This window comes from Ochotona curzoniae, unplaced genomic scaffold (genome assembly GCF_017591425.1).
Source record: "Ochotona curzoniae isolate NIBS_2020 unplaced genomic scaffold, NIBS_Ocur_1.0 contig_773, whole genome shotgun sequence".
NCBI lineage: Eukaryota > Metazoa > Chordata > Mammalia > Lagomorpha > Ochotonidae > Ochotona > Ochotona curzoniae.
Genome location: NW_024466556.1, coordinates 184,331 through 195,100, shown reverse-complemented (window position 1 = coordinate 195,100; position 10,770 = coordinate 184,331). Strand labels below are relative to the sequence as shown.

Below are 10,770 nucleotides of genomic sequence, written 5' to 3'. Positions count from 1 at the left end.
TCTAACTTCAGGATGTAGAAAATGGGCCAATAAATGAAAATCAACAAGCCAAATATTTCACATAAGCAGGATGGAAGATAAGCATAATTGAAATAATCTTTTAGAAAACTGTCAATAAAATTCAGTATTTTGTAATACTTACATATATGTAAGTTGTGCAAATCTACAAATATTTACAGATATACCCCAATATACCACAACTGAGGTATAAGTATACCTCAGTAAAGTATCTACAGATGACAAACCTATAGCCATCATACAACTGAATGCCAAAAAAATCAAAAGCTCTAAAATATGCAATAAAATTAAAATGCCGACATTTCATTGTTATGCAATTTAATATTTTCCCAAAGGAGGTAGGCAAGGGAAGGAAATCAAAGACACGGAAGCAGAAATGCAGATACTCAATCCTTTTTGTTTTTAAGTATTGTTCCCCTACATGTATTAGTAGTGAAACCTAATGATTTCCAAGATGGCATTTAGCCATTAAAAACAGTAAAATATCATTATGTGCTGCAAAATAGAATCAACTATTAGATGTATTACAATAGATGTAATAGGGCTCAGCGTGGTAGCCTAGGGTCTGAAGTCCTAACCTTGCAAGCACCAGGATCCCACTTAGGTATCGGCTCGTGTCCCAGCTGTCCCACTTCTCATCGAGCTACTTGCCTGTGTGCTCAGAAAGCAGTTGAGGATAGCCCACAGCCTTGGGATGCTGCACCCACCTGGGAGAATCAGAAGTTCCTCGCTGCTGGCTTTGGATCAGCGCAGCCTGGCACTTGTAGCCACTTGGAGACTGAAGTAGTAGATGAAAGATCTTTCTCTCCTTCTCTCTGTAAATTCGACTTTTCAATAAAAATAAGTAAATCTTAAAAAAAAACTGAATATTATAAAATAATGCAAATGCAGAAATAAATCTAGCATATTATTGTACATACAAACATCAAAAAATAATGGGTGCAAAATTAGGATGTGATTATTACAGGTGAAGAATGAGGACTGGGGATAGGAAGGAGATGGAACTGGTAGCGAAAGAACATGTGACAGAAGGAACAAGATCCAGTGTTCCATCACAGTGTGTGGCGGTTACAGTTCACAATCTGACAAACTTCAGAAAGTGGAATGAAAGGCCTGGTACACCGTAACAGTAAAGATGAATGGAAAGCCTGGCTACCCGGCTTACTCGGCTCATGCTGCATGTATATTCAAATACTGCACTGTACCTTATGGTAGCATTCATTAACATGCTGATCAAAATTTACTAGAATTTTCAAAAAATCAGAAATCACCCCTTCACACACTATCTAAATGAAATTTAACAGTTCCTATCTACAGAGTATAAAATATGGTTAGTGCTCTTTTAAGTCTTTATCACTTTTTTTCTTTTTCTTTATATTTAGTTCCATATCCCATTCAAGGCAAGGATTTTAGCCACTAGACTATCACTCCAGGTCCTTTTTGAAAAACAATTTATTTATTTGCTTAAATGTGAGCATTAGAGCAAGAATCAAAGCCAGACAGATTGAGAGAGCTTCCCTCGATTTGTTCACTCCCCATGTGGCCACAATAGGCAGCAAGACGCGGGCCCAAACCAGGAGCCTGGAACTCCATTGAGCTCCTCCACAGGGGTGCAGGTGTCCAAAGAATTGGGACATTTTCTGCTCTCTTCCAAGCACATTAGCAGGGAACTAGATCAGAAAATGAATATAAGACTATAACCAGTCCATTCCACTACATGGCATGCTGGCAATGTAACATGTTACCTCACATCTGTTACAAACTCTTCTAATCAAAAATCAGGGTTGCTTTTCCCATTGAACCTCTTGCTCATCCCATACTTGATTTACAAAGGTATTACCTGGCATTTTGTAAGTGTCACTGTTGGAAAACTAACCTTGAACTTAGGTGGAAAAATAGTTACATTTTAGTTACAATGTTTCTATTCACTTGAAAGGAAGAATGACAGAAAAACAGATGTTTCATTCACTGCTTTATTTCTGAATGGTTTTCACAGCTGTGGCTGTGTCAGACTGACTCCAAGTCCCACAATTCCTCTTGTGTCTCATATATGGGTGGGAGATTTGCAAGCCCTTATGCCACCACCAGCTGCTTCTCAGATGCATTAGTAGGAAGCTGGACTGAAAGGGTGGAGTAGGGCCCAGAGCGATGACATAGTGGTTAAATTCCTCGCCTTGCACGCTCCGGGATCCCATATGGGCACCGGTTCTAATCCCAGCAGCCCCACTTCACATCCAGCTCCCTGCTTGTGCCCTGGGAAAGCAGTTGAGGACAGCCCAAAGCTTTGGGACCCTGCACCCGTGTGGGAGACCTGTAAGAGCTTCTGGCTCCTGGCTTCGGATTGGCTCAGCTCCAGGAGTGAACCATTGGACAGAAGATCTTCCTCCCTGTATCTCCCCCTCTCTGTATCTCTGCCTTTATAATAAAAAATAAATATTTTTTAAAAAAAGAAAAAGAAAGGAAGGAAGGAAGGAAGAAGGAAGGAAGGAAGAAAGAAGAAAGAAGAAGGAAGGAAGAAGAAGAAAGAAAGAAAGAAAGAAGAAAGAAAGAAAGAAGGAAAGAAAGAAGGAAAGAAAGAAGAGAAGGAAAGAAAGAAGAAAGAAAGAAGAAGAGAAAGAAAGAGAAAGGAAGAAAGGAAGAAAGGAAGAAGGAAGGAAGGAAGGAAGGAAAGGAAGAGAAGGAAGAAAGAAAGAAAGAGAGAAAGAAAGAAAGAAAGAGAGAAAGAAAGAAAAGAAAGAAAGAAAGAAAGAAAGAAGGAAGGAAAGGAAGAAAGGAAGAAAGGAAGAAAGGAAGAAAGGAAGAAAGGAAGGGAAGGGAAGGGAAGGGAAGGGAAGGGAAGGGAAGGGAAGGGAAGGGAAGGGAAGGGAAGGGAAGGGAAGGAAGGGTGGGTGGAGTAGCCAGGACTTGAATTAGGTGCATTCAAGTGAGATGGATTCACTCCACCATACCCATACCTGTCTTACCCTGTTTTATTCATTTTTATACTGATGTCAAATTACAGGTAAGGTATTCAAAATTTAATTAATGTATCTCAGTTAACAACAGTAATAAACATACACACACACACAAGATGAGTGTTTAGCCCAGCAGTCAAGAAACTTCTAGCTTACATTAGAATACCAGGGTCACATTCCTAGTTCTGATCTTGATTCCAGCTTCCTACTAAAGCAGACCTGGGGAAGCAGTGATGGCCTCAGGCACTGGGTTTGTGCTACCCACAGGAAGAACCTGCACTGGGTTCTCAGCTCCCAGCCGAAGCCCTGAGACACACTTGGCAGTTGTGGACACTTAAGAAGCAAACCAGTGAATTGGAAGTCTAATTTTCTCTCACATTCTCTTAAACAAATAATACAGAAATTAATCAGGCAAAAAGTTCAACATGATTTAGATGTCAGGTCATTCAAAAAGTGTTTGGCATCAAATGAGGGCACATTCATTCTCTATTCGCATATCATTTAATATATACATCTTTATTCAAAGTGATATCACCAACAATGAACAACATTGTTTCAATTTATAATAACTAAAAGGAATGACAGAAATTATATACAGGATAGGTGAAAAAATTGGGACCATAACATACCTGAACTTCCCAAGGAATAGTACAGTGTTATTTAAAATTGGGTTTAGATTATAGGCAATGAACATTGCAGACCTACATAAACTATACAAATAAAAATTTAGGAGGCACACATCCTTTACATCTTAATGACAGAAAATAAAATCCAATAAGGTGCTCAAATAAAATCAGGTGTGGGAATCTGGTGGTGTGGTTGAGAAAACACTCCGAAGACCCTCATTCTGCACTGGAATTGCTTTGTTTGTCTCATGACTCCACAACAAACTCCATCTTGCTGCTACCGCACTCCCCGGAAGCAATCAGCGAATTTCACAAGTGAGTCTTTGCGACTGCTCTCATCGACACAGACGGAGTTCCTGGCTCCTATTTTTGACCAGGCCTTGGCACAACTTTGCAAGAATTTAAGGAGTTAACTAGAAAATGACAAATCACTCTGTCTCCAAGACTTACAAATAAAATACCTGAATAATAAATATTTTTTAAAACTATGAGAAAAAAAAAAACAATTTGAAGGGAAGAATTGGCATGGATGTTTGGTGCAGCTTTTCACACATAATTTTGAGGACCACAGGCTTCTCCCCAGTGATTCTAAACAGAGCAGCATATTATGTAGAGGAATCAGTACAAGTTCCTGCTCACAGTATAAGTTAGTGGCAACTACTATTTAGCAAAGTTATCACACAGAGAATTCAGTTAATACTAGATGAAAAATATTAAGTCAAATCAACTCCTAGAGAATCACAAAATAAATAAATGTACATGAAGAAACTGTGAAACTCCAATCCTTCTACCTTACCAATGCTTTATACAGCATCAGAATTTATCATGATTTGTAACATGAGAATATTGTCCCATATGTAAAACACTTGCTATGAATCAGCATATGAGAAATAAAAAGCAAGAAAAATATTGTCATCAGTATAAAAAAAGCCAAGGCCAGCATTGTGGTATAATATGTAAAGCTATCAATTATAACACCACTATCACATATGGAATCAGCTGTTTCATTCCCAACCCAGCTCTCTGTTAATCAGCTGGGAAAATTAGTGGCAGATCATCCAAGTGCCTGAGCCCCTATAACCCACATGGAACACCTGGAGGAAACTACTGGTTCCTGGATTCAGCTTGGTCCAGCACTGGTCATTCTGGCCACTGGGGGAGTGAAGCACTGGATTGTCGCTGTCCCGCAGCAATGCACTTGGTACATGGAGCCGATAATAACACGCTAATAACACACGTGGACCCTGACTGATGGTCAAAGCTGAGGATTATTAGTGGCATCAGACTTTATACATTGAGGGTCATATGAGATAATGGAGGAAGAATTGAGCTTATCAACAAAGCCCATCAACAGTTACTATGCTTTTATTTGGAACTCCTTTTGTCTTGTATATTCCACCAAGTGTTCTCACACACATACTGCAGAGTGAGGCCACCAAGGTCTGGCTACTGGCCCCACTCCCGCCCTGGGGGCCTCAACAAATATTATCCAATCAATTGTAATCCTGTGTTCGCTGACCTTGTAGGGTCACAATGTCCTCCTACACTCAATAGATGGTCTTTGTCTCTTCTAATTTGCAGCTTTTACTGAAAAATAAATAAATGTATATTTTTAAGGGTTATTTACCTATTTGAATCACTTCTCGGGCTTTGGCTAAAATCAAGTGTATTTACTTATTTGAAATGCAGAGAAAAATATTCCATCTGCTGTTTCACTCCATATGTGACAGCAATTGCTGACCCATGCCAAAGCAAGGAAATTAGAGCTTCTTCTGGGTGTCCTGCCAGCGGCAGAGACTCGAGCACTTGGGACACATCAGGCTGCTTTCCCAGATTTACTAGTGAGGAGCGCAACTGTAAGAAGCAGTCAGATCTTGAACTGGCACCCATATGCAGGTAGCAGCTTGATTTGCTGTGCCATCACATTAATGAAGAAATAAATTTTAGGCAATCAAACACATCAGATAGAACCAGGACTTAGTCACCTCTGCAGACGCAGGTAAGAAAGACCAAGACTTGAACTCAAAATGCTTTTTTCCTCACCCAGGCATTAGGTTTACATTGTTTACAGTCCTACTGAAAACTTGGCAGAAAATAAAGTTGACAAGAATTGTCTTATCTTTCGCTGGGATTATTGAATAAATTCGGGTTCTATGCAAAGAAAGAAGATGTAACATTCAAATCAGGGCAATAAGTCCTACATAAGTGATCCAACTGTAAATCAAGGCACAAGGACATGACAGAGAATGAGCTCTAGGAAGCAGCCTTACACTTCACAGGGAGTTCCACTCAGAAACTTACCCAAGTTCTCAGGCCTTGGGGATCACTCTGAGGACACAGTGCCCTGGGGGCTCACTTCACTGATTGACCGAATTCTAAGAAGCCAGAAATGCAACAATCTGGTCCTGGAAGCTCCTCACAGCCTGGAGTGTCCAGCATCTTAGCTCTCTGCTGCAACCACACATTCAAAACCAAGTGATGGTTGTGACCACTGAGATTTTACTATTATTATTATTTTTAAAGATTTATTTTATTTTTATTGGAAAGGCAGATATAAAGAGAGGAGAGACAGAGAGGAAGATCTTCCATCCGATGATTCACTCCCCAAGTGAGCGCAATGGCCGATGCTATGCTGATCTGAAGCCAGGAACCTCTTCCGGGTCTCCCACACGGGTGCAGGGTCCCAAAGCTTTGGGCTGTCCTCGACTGCTTTCCCAGGCCACAAGCAGGGAGCTGGATGGGAAGTGGGGCTGCAGGGATTAGAACCAGCACCCATATGGGATCCTGGGCATGCAAGGCGAGGACCTTAACCACTTGCGCCATTGTGTGGGGCCTGAGATTTTTTATTATTATTATCAGATGTGTTATGTTTGCTTAATACCAACTTACCACCAATTACAAAACAAGTCAATTATTTCATCATCTAGTGTTACTAGAGACCACGGAGTCAAGGCTCAACCTCAATACAAAGGTGCAGGATAAAATTAGCGGACAACAAGTGTTAGCTCTTTCTGGGTTTTGTCACCTTTAAGAATTCATCTATGGACCCCACCCAGAGCTATCTCCTTAGCTTATCTAGGGTCTGGTAGGTCCAAGTTCCATAGAGTCAAGGTGACTCTTTTGTCTCAGTAAACCTGCATGTTCTTCAGAGCCTTGCACCACATATTGAGCACAACAGATACTTTTTATTAAACCAGTCAAATACATTCACAAATTTGTAAATACTCCAGGCCACAAAAATTCCACTTTAACAAAAATCCTTTGTTGGTACAAACTGCCTCTGACTGAATCCACTTGTGGGTGTAAAATGAAACTGCTGTATATCCCAACCACATTGTCCTAGGATTTACCTGGGTCTTTGCAAAGGTTTCACTCCTTAGGCAAGGCTAAGTGAACCTAGGCATCAATTATTTCTGCGTTGCCCCTTAAGTAATCAGCTTCTAATTAGTTGATACCAATATGTCAGCAAGGAATGGAAAGAAAGTATTAACACTGCCTGGGGCTAACCATATAAAACAGAGGGAACACAACAGATGCCCTCCAGCTTTAGGGCAGCATTCTATCATTGTACTGCTATCTTTCAGAGGCAATGAGAGAGTCAAGATAAGTTGGTCATGTTTGTTACAAAGGTTTTTCAAACTCAGCAAAACAAAAAGAGAAAGGTATTATCAAGAAACATGCAAATTTTCCAAGGGGAATCACAAAGTGAGAGCATTCTGATAAAGTGTCTGCACTTCAGTTAGGTAAAAGGGAGATGTACCAAGACCTTTAAGCTTCATCTAATGTTATTTATTGTGCACAGAGATAAAGGCAGACATTTTCATCCAATGTCTCACTTTCCTCATGCCTGCAACAGGCGAGGCTGGGACCAGGCTGAAGCAACAAGACTGAAAATAAATGAGAATTTTCAAAACCTAAGCCACTATGTGCATTAACTTCACACTGCATTTGAACAAAACTGGAACCTATACATTCTGATAAAGCCATGTGAGTCCCAAATGTCATCTTAAGCACTGTCACACTCAGACAGGGCAATGATAGCTTACTGTGTGTGTCAGGTGGGCAGCCACTGCTTTTCTCTTATGCCTAGTGGTCACAGAAAACAGTCCTTTTCCAGAGCTTGTTGGGAGCCATATACTATAGCCATACTGAAGCCATTTTGAATATAGATCTAGGTCAGTGGAAAATACCAGTTAGCAAATGCAAGAGGAACCAAGTCTTAAGACACCCTGCAGTTTCCAGATTACCTAGCAACCCACCCTGCTCTGACTACCCTTGGTGCTCATAACAGGATGCTGGCTTATGCCCTACCAGCCAGCATCCTCTTGTGAGCATAAGGGGGTTTTAGAAATACCTGCCAGCATTCTCTTGCAAGCATAAGGGAGTTTTAGAAATGGCAACTCAGAAAGAGCTGTGAAAGCCCCCGGACCCTACTTCCTCTTCTCCTCACCCATAGGTCCTGTTTTGCAGAGTACAAAGGCTTGTGTGTGAAAAATAAAATTTGGTCAGATTGATCAGACATACTGTCCTGCTGTCCATTTCTTGTGTCTCTTGTCCCCCATTCTCTCCTAGGTTGGCTGCAACCCCTGTTGACTGTCCTGCTGGACGAGACAATAGCTAATGGTTATTTTGTGGGGGAAAAACAAAGATAAATGACTAAAGTTGAATGAAATGTATCTTGGGGAAACAGTGGATTGTGTTGTGATTTTTCAGGGCAGAAGTCAGCTCTTGGCATTATGAGCAGTTCTGGACATTTAGGGATTTGTTCCCTGCCTCAATGCTCTCTGCAGAACCTGACTTATCCCCCTCCAAAATTCATGGGACGTTCATTCCCAATTACGAGAACTTAAGCAGTGGGGACAGGTGGCACCATATCAAAAGCCATCAGGATAAATCGAGCCAGGCAGCTTGTACCTGAATGGCTTATTCCTCGGTTCTTCCATAGAAACCCCTTTGGGGTAGTCCCTGCTGCACCCCGTTATTTGTCTGCAAGGTCTCTATGCCACCCCAGGCTTCTGCCAACCCGATGCTGCCCCTCAACCTTGGAGCAAAGCTGTGAGGTAAACTGCTGGGGTCTGTGCTGGTCTGACATTGGAACAAGGTGACTGTGAGCCCCTTAGGAGGAGCTACACTGAGGACTTAGCTGTGGGCTCCACACGCTGTTTTGCAACAAAATTAGGACCAATTTTTAAAAAAGAAAATCCGGCCCAACATGAAGTTGGAACTGTCCCTGGACACTCTCCCCTCCCCTCCGCACGATTTGGAAAAATGTGAGTCCTGAAGGTTCAAGGTCAATAATGGAGAGTGAGGCCACCAAGGTCTGGCTACTGGCCCCCCTCCCGCCCTGGGGCCTGAGGAGACGCTCTCACACACTCACCACTTCCCAGCGTCTAAGGAGTCGGGCATCCTTCCCAGGGCGCCTGAGCTGGAGGACGGTCACGGGCAGCAGGAGCTGCAGAGCCTGGAGCCTCTCACCGGCAGAGCAGGTATCGGGGCGGGACGGCTGCACTGTCCCGGGCTTCTCTCTGCCCGGGACCTCTCACAGCAGAGCAGGTCTCGGGGCGGCAGCGCTGCACTGTCCCCGGCTTGTCCACAGCAGAGCAGGATTCGGGGCGGGAGCACTGCACTGTCCCGGGCTTCTCTCTGCCCGGGACCTCTCAGCAGCAGAGCAGGTCACGGGCAGCAAGGGCTGCGGAGCCTGGAGCCTCTCACGAGCAGAGCAGTTCTCGGGCCTCTCGCGAGGAGAGAACGGTCACGGGCAGCAGGGGCTGCACTGTCCCGGGCTTCTCTCTGCCCGGAGCCTCTCACGAGGAGAGCAGGTCCAGCGGCCACGGCTGCACGGTCCTGGGCTTCTCCCACAACAGAACCAGGAAGTTGGCACCAGGAAACAAGCAGTGTGCTTCTGCAGGGCTTCCTGGGCGCGCGTGATTGGACCGTTCGCAGACCGTCAGAGGAGGCGCAGCCAATCAGAATCACACGGGTGTGAGGGCGGGAGGGGAGTGAGATTTGCCTCAGCGCTGAAGCTTGAGCCTCCCTGCCGCAGGGGGCGCTGTCGGCTCAGAGAAGTCCGCCTGCTGGCGGCTCTCCTGCCCTGTCTGTCCGCGAACTCCGAAAAGTGTGCCAACCTTCACTGAGCCTGCAGCAGATTCTTTCTCCTTTGTATCGGCCCTTTCCCGTTAGGTCGTTTGACTTTTTTTTTTTTGCGAGAAATGCCTGCTAGATATTTGAAATAAAGATGTTCAAATGCAGAGCTCCTGCGTTAGGCACTGCAGGTCCTGGCTAGAGCCCTGCGCCCAGAGCCCCAGGAAGACGCTGCGGCGCCGGGGCGGCCTGGGAGACCTGAGGCCCCAGTGCTGCTGCCTGGAAGACGCGAGGACGCAGTGCTGCTGCCTGGGAGACCGGAGGACCCAGTGCTGCTGCCTGGGAGACATGAGGACCCAGTGCTGCTGCCTGGGAGACACGAGGCCCCAGTGCTGCTGCCTGGGAGACGCTGCGGCGCCGGGGCGGCCTGGGAGACCTGAGGCCCCAGTGCTGCTGCCTGGGAGACACGAGGCCCCAGTGCTGCTGCCTGGGAGACATGATGCCCAGAGCCCCAGGAAGACGCTGTGGCGCCGAGGCGGCCTGGGACACCTGAGGCCCCAGTGCTGCTGCCTGGGAGACACGAGGCCCCAGTGCTGCTGCCTGGGAGACATGAGGCCCCAGTGCTCCCAGGGCCGCTCAGGGTCGCTGTGAGAACGGACAGTGCTGGCGCGGACAGGCCAGCGACCACAGGCGGGTGGATTTCCTGTCTCGCTTTGCTGCGGGAAATGCACAGCAAAGGCAGACCCGACAAGCAGGGGTGCACCTGCGCGGGGCGGGCGGGCCTGGGGGGCAGGCGGCACCGGGTGATGCTAGGCCGGTGCGGCGGGAGAGGCGGGGAGAGGGGGGAGAGTGGAAGGGAGAGCCTGGGAGAAGCGCGGGGAGAGGGAGGGAGAAGCGGCCAGGGCGGGGAGGGCGGGGAGGCGGCCTCTGCCTGGCCCTCGGGGATCGCCCGGCCTGGGAGAGGCGGCGGCTCCGCCCTCGGCCCTTGCTAGGCTGCTTCACTTCCCCGCCCGCCTCCGGCCGCCCCTGCAGCTGCACTCATCACGTCTCTTCCTCCTCCCGCGAGTCCCGTCTCTGCCCTCCGCAGGCTG

The 10,770-nt window shown here is 45.8% G+C and overlaps 1 long non-coding RNA gene across 1 annotated transcript; it reads right to left on the bottom strand.

The window, feature by feature from the left end:
- Positions 1 to 811: 811 nt before the first annotated feature.
- Positions 812 to 9,133, bottom strand: LOC121164437. Its single transcript, XR_005885095.1, has 3 exons — positions 8,976 to 9,133; positions 5,118 to 5,185; positions 812 to 845 (listed from the first exon to the last, which is right to left on the bottom strand). It is a non-coding gene; the product is annotated as an uncharacterized LOC121164437 (long non-coding RNA).
- Between the last annotated feature and the right edge of the window lie 1,637 nt (positions 9,134 to 10,770).